Below are 16,025 nucleotides of genomic sequence, written 5' to 3' on the forward strand. Positions count from 1 at the left end.
GCCCTTTAAAAATAAGGACGGCAGCGTCCGCAAGAAGGAAAAGATTGGATTTATCTAGGCTAAAATTAAGCTAGCAATTCGTGACAAAATAAAGCGTATAGGAGCCCTACTATAGATTACCGTATATGCGGATTTCGAACGAGCGGTTCTAAACGCTAAGGATACGGTAAGGAACTAGACCTCTTTTAGCAGAAAGCTAGGGGGTAACTAAAAGCGCGGGCATTTTAATAGCAATATAGGGTAGACCCAAGCTTTAAAGAAGCTGTTCTTAAGGAGAACTTTAAAAGGATTAAAGTCAAGAGCCCTAAGTAATGGGAAAGATTCCTAAGGCCAACCTAATACCCGTCTAACACCCTTATAGGAACACTCTAAGAAGCTAAAAGGAAATTTCCCAAAGGCAAATCTTATTAAAAAAACAAGTTAGGCGACAATCGCACTAATAATTTAAAAAAAGAAAAGCCCTAGTCGCGGACCTTTTCTAACTACAACTAAGGCAAGATATAAAAGGAGAGACTTTCTATATTGCTATTAAGCTAGAAATAACACTCCCTATAGGTAAGGTACGACAGTTCTAAGCACTATATAATAGCGGCGCCGAAATTAATCTTATACGATATAATTTAGTAAAAGAGTATAAACTTATCCTATTGTAAAGGTAGCGAAAACCTATTACAGGCTTTTTAGATAAGCATTAGATTAAGCTATATAGTGCCTATAAGCTTATAGTGTTAATAGCCGATATATATAACCACACTAAGGTAGTCGGCCCGCAACCCTTTTAGGCGGCTAACTTTGTAGGTTATAACCTTATCCTTAGATACCCTTAGCTTGCGAAAGTAGATCCTAAAATACGCTTTAAGACTAGAGCCTTTAAATAGTGGAACGATAAAGATTTAGAAGGGCGTATATTACTAATAAGCCTAAAGGACATTCTAGAGAATATAGCCCTAGGTAAAATAGTGTACGCTCTATACCTAAAGGAGTATTAGATCTAACCCCTATTTAATAATAAAATAGGTATAAAGCCTAGTATAGGCGATAACCCCTTTATAATGGAAACCCTATAAAGAACTGCCGGATAGGTCGCGGAGACATTATAGAGAGGCGGCGATCTTAAGGATCTTATAAGATACTTTAACCGTTATAGGTTACTCTAGCTTAAGCAATATGCGGAGAGTATACTACGGTATCTTAAGCGCTGTATTAAGGATTTCCCTACCCTCTACTAGCTACTATATAAAACGGTGTAATATATAGTAGTAACTATATACGAGTAACTACTATAGCGCACGATGCTGCCTGTAAGCATCCTAAGGGAGCTTTAGAACCTACCCGACGATAACGCGGAGGATAAACGCGACCCCGATTTGTTAAATATTTTAGCAGGCCTAAGGGATTTACTAAGGGTATTTTTAGGTAGGAGAGCTAAAGTCTTACCATAGAACTCGGAGTATAATTATATAATTAATCTTAAAGAAAGCAAACAACCGCTAAACCTTTCTATTTACAACCTCTTATATAAAGAGCTTAAGATCCTACGGGAGTACCTTAATGGCTTACTAGAAAAGGGATAGATCTAGCCTAATAAGTTACCATTAGGCGCGCCAATCCTCTTTATCCTAAAACTAGATAGAACTATAAGGTTATGCATAGACTATTGCGGTCTTAATAAGATTATAATCAAGAACCATTACCCACTACTACTAGTTAGTAAAATGCTGGATTAACTATTTAGGGCAAAGATCTTCACGAAGTTAGATCTACGAGACACCTATTATAGCCTCCGTATTAAAGAAGGGGATAAGTAAAAGACCGCTTTTAAAACCTAATACGGCCACTTTAAGTATTTAGTAATACCTTTCGGACTAGCTAATACGCCTACGACATTCTAATTGTATATTTACAGAGCCTTAGGGGGACTAGTTAACCGCATATACGTCATTTATTTAGATAACATTTTAATCTACTTAGAAAACGAGAATTAACACGAGCAACACGTCCGCGAAGTACTAAAACGTTTAGATAATTAGGGCCTCTACGCTAAGGCGTTAAAGTATATCTTTAATACTAAGTAGGTCGAGTTTCTAGGTTATATTATAACGCCTATAGGTATAGTTATAGACCTAGTATAGGTGCAGACGATCTAGAAGTGGCCAGAGCTAAAGAGCTACTAGGATGTTTAAGTGTTCCTAAGCTTTACTAATTTCTATAGGCGCTTTATCTATAACTACTCAGACATCGCCTAATACCTATTTAACTATATTACGGAAGCTTCCTAAAACCCGACCTAAGGAGTAAAAAGCTTAAAGGCGGTAAGAAAGAAAACTAAGAAGGGACTAACTAAATGGTATAAGCCGTAGTTATAGCCCGGAAAGGTTTAGAAGGCCTTTTAGGAACTTTACATAAAGTTTACAGAAGCTCTATTACTACGGCATTTCGACCTAGATTAGCTATTAATAATAATTACTAATACATTGAATTTTGCCCTTATTGGTATCCTATTGCAACCTAATAGGTATATAAACGCTACCTAGCTCTATTAGAGACTAATAGCATTTTATAACAGAAAATTCCAGGGACCTAAAGTTAGGTATTATACCCACGATAAGGAACTGCTGGCTATAGTTAACTACTTTAAATAGTGGCGACACTACCTTAAGCACGCGAGCTATACTACTCGTATACTCTTAGATTACTATAATCTACGCTACTTCATAACTATAAAGGAGCTTATACCTTAACAAGCTAGATAGGCAGAGGAGCTTACGCGATTTAATTTTAAGATTAAATATAAGCTAGGGGAAAACAACCCTATTAATGGACTGTTATAACAGCTAGACTATACCAAAGGCTTTAAAACGGGAGAAGGAAAATAGATAATAGATATCTTACTTCCTACATTATAAAACAAGCTCTAGGTATAGGATGTTTAAGCACCTATAGCTCTATATACTAAGTTTTAGGCGGTATAAGCCCTATTAGTTTTTACTCACGTTCTAGCTAGTACCTGGTCCGTTGCTAATAAGGGTCTAAATATACCTAGATAGGACGTCCCTAATATATTCTTAGAACCTAGTAATATACTATCTCTAATTATTAAGCTATCCCCTTAAATAAATAGCAAAGCTATAGAGCAATCGGAACTTAGAGCCCTATAATAACTAAAGGACTTTAACCTTATAACGGCCTTTCTAATATACGCGTATTAAAGAGTTATAAAATCTATAGTACTATCTAGTTTTATACTTAGAGTAGTATGGGACGAAATAGCTTTTACCTAGGAATTATCTAAAAGGTTAATGGATCTTATCCGTAAGGTGCAACGGAGGGATACTTCCTATGCTATCCTTAATGCGGAAGTAAACTAGAAACGTAACGGAAAGAAAGCTATTAGGCGCTACTATTAGGAACTAGACCCAATAGGCCTACTGCGTAAAGGTAGTAAGGTTTAGGTACTATAAAAAGCAAATCTACGACAGAAGATTCTTATAAAGAATTACGATAATCCTCTAGGCGGCCACTATAGTTAAGTAAAGATAGTAAAATTACTTTAACGTAAATACTATTGGCTAAGGCTTAATTAGGAAGTAAAGGAGTATATTAGCTATTGCGAAAAGTGTTAAATATATAAGATCCGTAGGCACAAGCTATAGGGTTTACTTAAATTAGTTCCCTTTACTAGTAAGCTATAGTAATATTACGCCATGGACTTTATTACGGATCTCCCGCTATCTAAAGATAGCTAAGGATAAATATACGATTTGGTCCTCGTACTTATTAATAGGTTTTTAAAGTATATTTAATACCTTCCTGTTAATAAGACGATTAACGTATAAGAGCTTGCTAACCTAATTAAGGAGAAATACTTTCTTAAAGTAGATTAGCCGCACTTTATTATTATTAATAGGGGCAGCGTCTTTACAAGTTAGTACTAGTCGGATTTATGCTTCCATTTAAAGATAGACCACTATTATAGTACGGCTTTCCACCTATAGTCGGATGGGTAAATGGAACGCTAGAACTAGGAACTAGAGTTTTACCTACAGATATATTTAAACTACTAGCAAGACAACTAGTGTAAGCTACTTCCGTACGCGGAGTACGCTTATAATTTAAAGTAATATATATTGCATAAGTATGCACCAATCTAAATTGCCTATAGCGTCCGACTATTTAGGTTTAACGGTATACCCGATAATTACTGGCTAAGGCCGCATAATTAGTTATAGGATTCTACCGGAAAGTTTAAGGATATCTACCGGAGAGTATAAGGATACCTCTACGAATAAAAGGAGTAATAAAAGTATATAAAGCGGAGCCTATAAGATGCCTAAGAGTAGTAGAGACTTTAGCATAACCGTAAGCACTAGGATAAGCATTTTGGAGTAGGCGATGAGGTTCTATTATATTTAACGAATATTAAGACCCGTTAACTATTAAAAAAGCTTAATGTAAGATACTTAGGTCCCTTCTAAATTAAGAAATAAATTAGTAAGTTAGCCTACCGTCTCTAGCTACCCCTATTTATAGCCTATATATATCTAGTGTTTTATATAAACCTACTAGAGCCATGGTATAGACCACCTTTAGAAAAGAACTTCCGTCTAGGCCCAATTAAATACCCTAAGGTAGTGGGTGAGCGGTATAAGGTTAAAGCTATACTATACTATAAGTCTATTAAGAACAAGCTTTAATTTAAAGTTAAATGGCTACGCTAGCCCGCTAAGGACTTTATATAGGAACCAGAGGATTACCTTAATTATTGCGAAGATATTCTAAAAGAATATTAGGACTAAGGTCTATAATCTATAAATCGCAGAAAGCGCTCTAATACTATAGTGTTATCGCGACCTATAAAGAAGGCTTATAAAAAGAGTAAATAGGTTAAATTAGATATAGAATAGATAGGCTCTAAAAACTATAGGGATAGGACTACGGCCTAAGGTAAGATAGGTCCTTAGCCTTTTTATGTATATAGCATAGAGTTAATAGGGCATTTTGCTAGAATTGCATTTCTATTTATTTGTTTATATTAGGAATATTATTCCTAGGGCTTTTAGGCCCTTCCCAAAAGCCTTCTAAGGCCTTTTTAAGCACTTAATTAAGGTCCTTAATTGCTACTATATATAAGAATAAATCCTAAATACCTAATCTAAAAAGCCACTATGCCTTATCCTTAGAAGTAGGATTAGTATTTATTGGCCCTCTAAGGGATAGCTAACGAGAATAAAATCCAGAACCCTTAATAGGGGTATAGGTAGGCATAAAAACAGAGGTAGGATAATAAGGTGTAGCTAGAGTAGAGACTCTTAAACGCTTAACACTAATATTAGGTCCAAACTAATACTAACGAAGCTCTTAGGGAGTAAGCTTATAGTTAATAAAGATACTCTTAAGCCTAGAATAAATAGAGATATTAGCTGGCTAGTATAGTTTAGAACCACCAAGACCTTACTATAGCAACTGTTAGTTACCTATCCGCTAGGTACCCAAAGGGTAACCTACCTAATACCGTATTATATTATACTCTTTTAAAACTTAACGCGTATGCATAAACTCCTTTCTATAGTAGACAGCGACCTTTTTCTTATCACCCCTATCCCGTACCTTATTCTTAGTATACTAACCTTACTCTCGCATTAGGCGTTATTAGCTAGCTTGCTAAGAATTATAAGCGGTATAAATAGCTATAGTATAGTCTTAAATTTGGCTAAGTTATTTAGTATTTATACTGGAATAAGAAAAAGCCTGGGCGATATAGTAGTATAAGGTGAGGATGTGGATAGGGAGTCTAATAATAGAATAATGGGTATATTGTATAGATAGAGACGAATCCTTAAGGGAAAAGGAGGAGTCTGTGTACGAGGTAGGAAGGGTTTTCCCTAGGTATGTGTAGAGCACGTACCTTACGGGCGAGTCACCCCTAGGTTGCCCCAGGGTCGCCTATACCTTGCGGCTATATAACTATTTACTTAGGTTTTACCTAACAATGCCCCCCCCTTTAAAAAGGGTCGTCCCCGATCCTTTATATGCTTAAGCCTTAATAAAACCCCATAAAAAACCTTAGTAAGGAAAAAATTTAGAGGGGAAAGAGCGTCTTAATTTTGCGTATAAAGAGACGGGTAGTATACGTGCGCGGCGCGAAGATGTTAAGGAACTTTAACCGGCGGTCGAAGTTGTCTAATTAGTTAGATTTGCCTTGCTAAGACTCCCCGCATTTAACTAAGCTAATAGCAATTTTGTATACCCGGTATAGAAAATCCTAATTGGTCTATTTAATAGGTAGAGCTAGTGGAGCTTAATACCGTTGCCTAAATTTAGTAGACCAGAAATATTCTAAAAGCTTACTTATATAGGCAGGTCGCTAGTACCTCGCGGGTTAGTTATAGGTTATTCGCATACAGCCAGATTTATAAACGGTAAGGCTATATGCCTATTAAATCCGCCGCTAACCCTACTTTAGCCTTACGCTATACTAGCGTAGCGCCGTATATACTTCGTAGGTAGGTTATAGGTTATTTACATACAGCTAGATTAGGACGGTAAGGCTATATACCTATTAAACTCGCCGCTAACCCATGTTTTAGCCTTATGCGTTATTTACGTAGCATATGCGTGGAATAGTATAAGTTGTTAGTACAGGTTACCACTAGCGGGTTACTAGCAGGTCGTGGACCCTAGTTAAATAGACCCCGGTTATAAACGGGCCTATTCTCTAATATATAAACAATCTACTTAGCTAGCATAGAGTAACGGACTAGGTCTAGGAAGGGTGCTTTCTAAATTAAGGCTACAGTTTTTATAGCAATTGTTGCTTATTCTTTAATCCCTTAGGACGTCCTCTGCTCCGCTTTAATACAGGTTATATTTTAATAGCGGCGCTTACTTTTCGCCTATGCTTTAGCTGTAAGGCTAGGGTGTTCCGCTTGCGGTACTTATCTAGTAGTTATTAATAATTCTTAAGTTCTATCTTATATTTTTATTCGTTATACTTATCCGGCTATCCTAACCATTTAATAAGGTACTATAGTTGTCCAGCACAATCCTGGTGGGTGACGATTGCTTTTACTTCCTAGCTGCCTTCCTTAAGCTCTTCTACTGCCGGGGGTTAAAACCTAGGGCGTGACCTATAAGGCTCTAGTAGGGAAATATAGAAGACTAGGTAGAGCCGTGCTATAATAGGTAGGAGCTCTAGCTTATATGCTTGCTACCCTATACGCTCTAGGATCTAAAACGGTCCTATAAACTTATGGTTAAGCTTTTTATAAGGGCGTTTTATGTAGATATTCTTAGAGGAGAGCAGGACTTATTTACTAACGGCGAAATGCTTAGCTAGATGGTGACGATTATAGTATTTTACCTAAAGCTTTTAGGTATATATTATCGACGCCGCCGCTACCTTACGTATAAGGCGCAGGCGTTATAGATACGTCTCTACGAGTTGGATATTCGTTAACTTGGACCCCTCCCTACCTTACTAGGCGTCTTAGACGCTGTCCAGGACTCTATCTAGGACGTTTAGTAGCTAGCCATAGGCGAGCTTAATAGGGGAACGCTTTGTTATAGCATAGACCTTAGAGTTATAGGTAAAGGCTGCTTCTTTAAGTAGGGAGGCCTAATTAGACTGTTCCTAGTTCGTAAATATATATAGGTATGCCTTAAGCTCCTAGTTCTGACGCTTTATCTAACTATCTATCTACGGGTGGAATATAGTGCTAAGTTTACGTTAAACGCGGAGATAGTAGCATATGGTGCTTTAGTACTCGCTTATAAATATACTACCCCTATTAGAGATAATATTATTTAGAGGCCCTATTTATACAAAGACTCTAAATAAGAATTCTGTAAGTTGCGTAGTATTAATTATCTTACGCACTAGATAGTAGCGCACTAGCTTTATAAAACGGTCTATAAGGACAAGGACGGAGTTATACTCTACGCTATTAGGAGTCTTAGACTCTGGGAGATCTATAATAAAGTTAAGTAAATAATGCCGCTAGGCTCGGGTAGGGGCCTAGAGAGGCTGCAGCTCACTATAGGGTTTATAACGGCGCGATTTGGAGCGTTAGTAGGTATTATAATTATCTAGGTATTTACGGAGGTCCTAAATAAGGCCGTTCTAAGCATACTTCCACGCGATTACCTTAAAGGTACGGTTAAAACTATAGTAGCCGCCTATAGGATTGTTATAATTTCGCTTAAGGATCTCCTATTATAGTAGTGTGTAATTCGGCACCTAGACCTTATTGTTTTACCTTAGGAGTCCTTAATTATTAAGGGTGTAGTCCTTATTACCGGCGGGAACTTATTTTTAGGTTAACTAATTATATATAAAGCATGTAAAGGCATCCCTTTTTTATACTCTATAAATAAAATTAACTAGTGACTTAGGGGGGTGTTTTATAAACGCCGTTTCAGCTAAGGCAGCTACTACTACCTCTTACTATAGCATAAGACTTTACGTAAAGTTGGTGCTAGCGAAGTAATATATAATATATAGGTGACTTACCAGGTTATCGCGGGGGACTGTAGCCTGGGCTAAGGGGTCTTCCCTAGGGTTAAGCGCCATCAGGCCGGTTAAGGTAGTCTTAAAGAGAATAGTAGGACGCTCTAGTCCGCCGGCGCCAAGTTTACAAGGGTTGCTCGCATACTGCACGCATACTACTCACTAGTTTAGTGTAGTAGCACTAGGGCCGCCCATAAGGCCTATAACCCGTAACTTTTGCTATAATATAGGCAGTATAGTATTAAGGATTGTCCTCTTACTACTATTCTTAAAGCCTTTAGCATAATCCGGGCGCCAGGATAGTGCGTTAATAGGATTTATTTTACCTAGCTTATATTTAATCTCGAAATTAAACTTAGCTAGTTCCTTAGCGTACTAGGCCTAGCGAGTAAATAAGCTCTTAGTGGTTATAAAGTACCTAAGATTATTATAATCGTAGAGCACGCGCGTTATATACGCGGCGTGTTTAAGGTAATAGCGTTACGTCTTAAAATATTGCACTATAGCGAGTAGTTCTTTATTATATATATTATACCGTACTTTTAGGCTAGTAAGCTTCTAACTATAATAAGCGATTAGGTGCTAGTGGAGTTAATCTTCCTACCCTAAAGGCTGCAGAAGTATACCGCTATAGGTATAGTCAGAAGCATTAGTAATTACCATTAGGGGTAGATTAGGGTTAAAGTAGCGAAGTAGAGGAGCCTGTATAAACGCAGCGCGTAGCTTACAGAACGCCTGCTACGCGTCATTAGGCTAGGACTAGGGTTAATACTATTTAGTGGGCCCTTTTAACTTACGCTTCTTCTTCTTCTCCCTATCTAACGTTAGGTTGCGATGTGCCTATACAAGATATACGTGTAGGGGGTATATAGTATCTAAGTAGTTCTAGATAAATCGCCTATAGAGGTTGGCAAAGCTAAGGAAGACCTAGATGTCTCTATAGGACTTAGGCTTAGGCCATTCCTTAATAGCTTTTACGCGGTTAGGGTCTATTATAATACCCCTAGGGGTAATAATAAAGCCTAGGAACTTAACGTTCTTAATATAAAAGATATATTTTAATAGTTTGGCGTATCCTATACGCCGTCACGAAAGGTACTCCTTTTCCTAAGCCAACCAGAGGCTTTAGATTTAATTAAGTCTTGGCAAAATAAAGTTATAGATTTGATCGATTAATTATAACCCAATATTATAGTAATAAAGCTTAAATTTAATATATAATTCGACTCTAGGTTAAACAAGGTCTACATCATTGGAAGAACGTTTGCAGCCCATCGTGATTAAACCACCACAATGGGCTGCAAACGTTCTTCCAATGATGTAGACCTTGTTTAACCTAGAGTCGAATTATATATTAAATTTAAGCTTTATTACTATAATATTGGGTTATAATTAATCGATCAAATCTANAACTTTATTTTGCCAAGACTTAATTAAATCTAGAGCCTCTGGTTGGCTCAGGAAAAGGAGCACCTTTCGTGACGGCGCATGGGATACGCCCCAAGCGCGGAGCTATTGTAGTACCTACTTAACGTGCTTAACGTGCTTATCCTCGTCATTTAAGTAGATAAAAATATTATCTAGGTAAACTACGTAAATAGTATCCACTAGGGTTCCTAGAGCTTTATAAATATAGCTTTAAAAAGTCATAGGGGCGTTAGTAAGACTAAAGGGCATTACTAGGTACTTAAAGTGACCGTAGTATATCTTAAATGCGGTCTTCTATTCATCTCCCTTTTTAATATAAATTCTATAGTACGCATTATAAAGATCTAGCTTTATAAATATCTTTATATAGCTAAGCCTATTAAAGAGCTCGCCGACTAGCGGTAGCCTGAGGGGGTACCGATTTTTAATCGTGATCTTGTTTAGGCGTCTATAATTAACGTATAGCTATATTATACCGTCTACTTTTAGCACGAAGAGGATAGGCGCTCTAGTAGGCGACTTACTAGGCCTAATCTAGCCCTTTTTAAGAGTACTGTCTAGGTACTCTTGTAAGATCTATAACTCTTTCTATAAGAGGTTATAGAGGGGCATTTGCGGTGGCGTTTTGCCTTCTTCTAAGTCGATTATATAGTCGTACTTAGAGTTTTACGGTAGTATACTTGCTAGCTCATTAGAGAAAATATTAATTTCCTCCTTATATATATCTGGTAGGCTAGGGGCCACGGAGGTCGAAGCAACTATTATGTGGTAGTGTGCTTCCGGGAGCCAGTAAAGAAAAGGGTGCGGCCGATATGCGTTTCGTAGGTATGCTCGCACAGAGAGTATATATAGCTCTACTATAGTATACTTAATAGTTTTGGGGTTTCAATTACCTCCCCCTTGTGTATAGGTAATCTGCGCTAGTACTAGAGGGTTTTTATAGGTACTTACTGCTAGTAACGGTAGGTCCTCTACTATATTTATAACCGGTATCTTTACGTCTAAAGGGTCTATACGGGTACTCGCTGCTAGTAACAATAGGTCCTCTATTATATTTATAACTGGCGTAGAAAAGGAGTCTTCTAGCTATAGCGAATAGACTGTTTCGCTAGCCTTAATATCTACTAGGAGAGCGTTAAGGGTGACTATCTAGAGGCGTCTGGGGTCTAAAGTACCCTAGATAAACTATCTAAAATAGAAGCTAATTAATAAATCTGCTTCCGCGAGCCAATCCTATCTAAGAACTATATTATAACCATTAAATAAGCCACCCTAAAAAGTCTGCGGGCTAATAGTACGAGAAGTACCCTAGGAGTCGCTAGTGGTGACCATTAGATTATAAGTATCCTAGATTATTATCTGGTTGCTATTAAGGAAATATATAATAGGTTTACGTAAACATAGCGTGTAGTATATAGGTAGGTTAAATCTATAGACGATATCTTAATTAATAAGGTTAATTTAGCACCTATTGTCGTATAAAGTACGTAGGCGGACTTCGCCCTAGGGTGTATCTATCGCGATATATACCACAATACGTTTCTTTTCTCCCTCTATATTAGGCCCTAGTTGCAGTTAAGAGAGATACGCTACTAGGGCTTTAGGTTTTCCGAAGCCCGAGCTAACTTCTCTTTATTAGCCTGCTTCCAGTGTTCCTTATAGTGGCCGCCTGCGGTCCTTTAACTTACCTGTATAGTACTAGCATCTAGGGGGTCCCCTAAGCTATCTGGCTTTTAAGTGGTCTCCCCAGGAGTTTGCTTAGAAAAGCGTCGCCCTTTTTAGGTTCTGTTCCCTAAGCCTAAGTCTATAAAGCCTATGCTGCGACCACGCTTTATACGCGATAATTTGCCACTGCCACTTACGCGATCTTCCGTGAGCTTTGTAGTATTAAGCAATTGCTCTATACGGCGGATTTCGTCGAAGAGGTCTTTAGCGGTTCTCACCCGTTAGGCGAAGTTCTGGCGGAAGAGCTCTGCTTATAGGTAGGCTGGGAGATATAAGAACTAAAAGTCTACCTATTATTTAGGATTAATAAAAGGGGTATATGAGAAGAGGTCCTTTAAGCTATGCATACGGGCTAGGAAGACGTTAAACCTCTAGTTCTCCTTTATAACAGCTATATAGTACGTTATAGCGTTATTAAAGCGTCTTACTATAGGGTTCCTAATCTGGTCTTAGACTATAGTTTTAAATTCGTCCTATAGTAAAGGACCCTTATCCTTAGTACCTAACCGGCAATAAACTAGTTAGGCAATTGTCTTCTCTTTTATAAGACCTTTGATAGCCTAGCGCGTGCGTTACTTACAGTTGTAGTCAGCGTTATTAACCTTAAATCGGTTCTTAACTGCGGCAATCTACCGGTTAAAATGCTGTTAAGTAGTACCGCTAATATCAGGTAGTAACTTCTTAACTAGGGCGTCGAGATTTGTTTGGCGTATACGTTTGCTATATAACTTATGCTCTTCGCTAGAGAGGCAATAGGAGGGCTTTATCGAATTAATAATGCTTTATAAGTTGGCTATCTTCTTAGCTAGCTTATCTAGCTCCTTTATATTAGCGGTATTAGGTAGGATACTAGTAACCTTACTAAGTTCCTGTTAAGCCTAGGTATATAGGTTGAACTAGTCTTTAGCGTTTATAGATATCTAATTGTTTTAAGATTCGGAAAATAGCTTAGATACTAATAGTGTGCTTCTAGCGGTTTCGTCTACACTAGATCCTAAGGCGTTCTATAGTCACATCGCCAGCGTATTACCGTCGGGTGTAGGCGTCGGTTTTCTTTTCGGAGGTATTATAGAAAAATTAAACCGGCTATCCTTCTAAGGGGATTGGTAAGGATTTAAATATAAGGTAAGGATATNNATAGGGAGTCNAATNATAGAATAATNGGTATATTNTATAGANAGAGACNAATCCTTAAGGGAAAAGGAGGAGTCTGTGTGCAAGGTAGGAAGGGTTTTCCCTAGGTATGTGTAGAGCACGTGCCTTACGGGCGAGTTACCCCTAGGTTGCCCTAGGGTCGCCCGTACCTTATAGCTATATAACTATCTACTTAGGTTTTACCTAATAAGTAGTTAAGGATATTAAAGGAACGTCGCCACTTAGGCCTAGGCTATTAAAGCTTAAAGTTAGTAATAAAAATCTATTAAGGATAGAAAAACTTACCTTAATATAACTACAGCTCTTAGTACATATACACCGATTATAAGGACTAAAGGTATTAGATTTAATATAGTGCGTCTTATTACAAGCCTCTAGAATCCTATTATTAGATTTCTAGTCTTTTAAAGATATATAGGCAAAATTATTTAGGTAGGACCAGCACTAGTTACAGGTTAGTAGGGATTAGGGTTCTATATATAAAGGTAGGGCTAGGATACGCTATAAAATTTGCTTAAAAGAGCAGTTAGTAGGAGAATAAAGAGGTATATTAAATTAATAATGAAAAAAGAAGAAAATCTTAATGATATATTAAAGATACGCCTAAATTAGACGAAGGTTAATGATGGGAAGTAAGGTGTTAAGGAAAAGGATTAAGCTTAATAAGTAAAGTGTCTTTATACTTTACCGTCTATTACCCTTTTAGTAAATAGCCGCAACCTTACTAATATAACTCTGTTATAATAGCGTTATTTAACTATTACTAATTTATAAAAACTAACTACGCGGCCAGGGGAAGGTAATTAAGACGTTAAATTAAAGACGTATATAGGTTAAATTAGACCTAAAACAATACTATAGTATTAAAGAATAACGTTATAAACGTTCTTAACAATCGTATAATAGCTATAATTGCTAACGTAGTCGGCAAGCCAATGGGCCATGCAAGCCTCCGGGCCACCCCACCAAAATCGCGAAAAACGCGACGCGTTACTCAACTATTACTTCAATGGCTACACTACAATAACAAAACCCCCTTTTTCAAGAGGGTAGACTTATTCCAGCTCTTAATGCCCATAAGCAAGGCCAATTCTCAAGTCTCCGATCTGCCGTAAAGATATATAGTTTGGTGGGGTGGCCCGGAGGCTTGCATGGCCCATTGGCTTGCCGACTACGTTATCGCGAAATGTCCCTATTTACTAGGCAGTAGAGCTACGCCAAATATATAGCACAGGACTACTAGATTTAAAAGCATATATACTAAATCTTAAGAGATAAGTCTCTTTAACTAACTAATTAATACCTTAACCGCATCTAATAGCCTAATATTAGGAAAAAAAATTTTAGGCGCGTTGTTGCAAACGAAAATCGGGGTCTGCAAAACCTGCGTAAGTCGCAATTCGCAGCAATTTGCTACAAATACATATTTATGGCCTTCGTAGCTACGCCTCGACCACCCACCTAAAGGGTAGGTGGTGGATATCTAAATAGCTAGGATAGCTTAATAGCCACTATAAAACCCACTAAAAATTAGAAAATTTATACCTTAATATCTTAACAACCACTAAATAATAAAATCTAATAATTTAGATTTAGGCTTTTATATATACTCTATAGCTTTTTATTAAAGTTATAAAATAAATTATTTAGTAGTTTTTAAAATAGTAAAATTTAGGGGCTAAAATAAGGCCAAAATAAGGCTAAGATACTATATCTTTAAAACTACTAAATAATTTATTTTATAACTTTAATAAAAAGCTATAGAGTATATATAAAAGCCTAAATCTAAATTATTAGAATTTATTATTTAGTGGTTGTTAAGATATTAAGGTGTGAATTTTCTAATTTTTGGTGGGTTTTATAGTGGCTATTGAGCTGTCCTGGCTATTTGGATGTCCACCACCCACCTTTAGGTGGGTGGTCGAGGCGTAGCTACAAAGGCCACGGATAGGCTACCTATGCACGCGCCTGCCCTATCTATGTGTTCGTAGCAAATTGCTGCAAATTGCCGCAAATGCTAAAATTGCGACTTACGCCTGCAGGTTTTGCAGACCCCGATTTTCACTTGCAACAACGTGCCCAAAAAAAAATTCCTGATGCAGAGGCTCTGCACGAGGCTCTACACAAAGCTCTGCACGAGGCTTTTACACAAAGCTCTGCACGAAGCTCTACACGAAGCTCTACACGAAGCTCTATACAAAGCTCTGCGCGAAGCTCTACACGAAGCTTGCACGAGGCTCTACATGAGGCTCTACACAAAGCTCTGCGTACAGAGGCTCTGCACGAGGCTCTACACGAAGTTCTGCACGAATTCGTGCACGAAGCTCTGCACGAAGCTCTACACGAAGCTCTACACGAAGCTCTACACGAAGCTTTGCACGAGGCTCCACACGAGGCTCTACACGAAGCTCTGCGTACAGAGGCTCGCACGAGGCTCTGTACGAAGCTCTACACGAAGCTCTACACGATGCTCTACACGAAGCTTTGCACGATGCTCTACACGAAGCTCTGCGTACAGAGCCTCTACACGAAGCTCTACACGAAGCTCTGCACGAAGCTCTGCACGAAGCTTTACACGAAGCTTTGCACGAGGCTCTACACGAGGCTCTACACAAAGCTCTCGTGCGTACAGAGGCTCTGCACGAGGCTCTACACGAAGCTCTGTACGAAGCTCTACACAAAGCTCTACACGAAGCTCTACACGAAGCTTTGCACGATGCTCTGACACGAAGCTCTGCGTACAGAGGCTCTACACGCAACGCTCTGCACGAAGTTTTAACACGAAGCTTTGCACGAGAGACTCTACACGAGGCTCTACACAAAGCTCTGCGTACGAGCTCTGCACGAGGCTCTACACGACGCTCTGTACGAAAGCTCTGCACGAAGCTCATACACAAAAGCTCTTACACGAAAGCTCTACACGAGCTCTACACGAAGCTTCTTGCACGAGGCTCTACACGAGGCTCTACACAAAGCTCTGCATATAGAGGCTCTGCACGAGGCTCTGCACGAAGCTCTACACGAAGCTCTACACAAGGCTCTGCACGAGAAGCTCTACACGAAGCTCTGCACAAAGCTCTATATGAACTCTACACGAAGCTCTGCATAAAGCTCTACGAAGCTCTACACGAGGCTCTGCGCGAAGCTCTGCATACGGAGGCTTTAACGAAGCTCTACACAAAAACCTTTTGTGCGCGCGACACACTACTAT

This window comes from Cenococcum geophilum, assembly GCF_001692895.1.
Source record: "Cenococcum geophilum 1.58 unplaced genomic scaffold K441scaffold_8, whole genome shotgun sequence".
Lineage (NCBI taxonomy): Eukaryota > Fungi > Ascomycota > Dothideomycetes > Gloniales > Gloniaceae > Cenococcum > Cenococcum geophilum.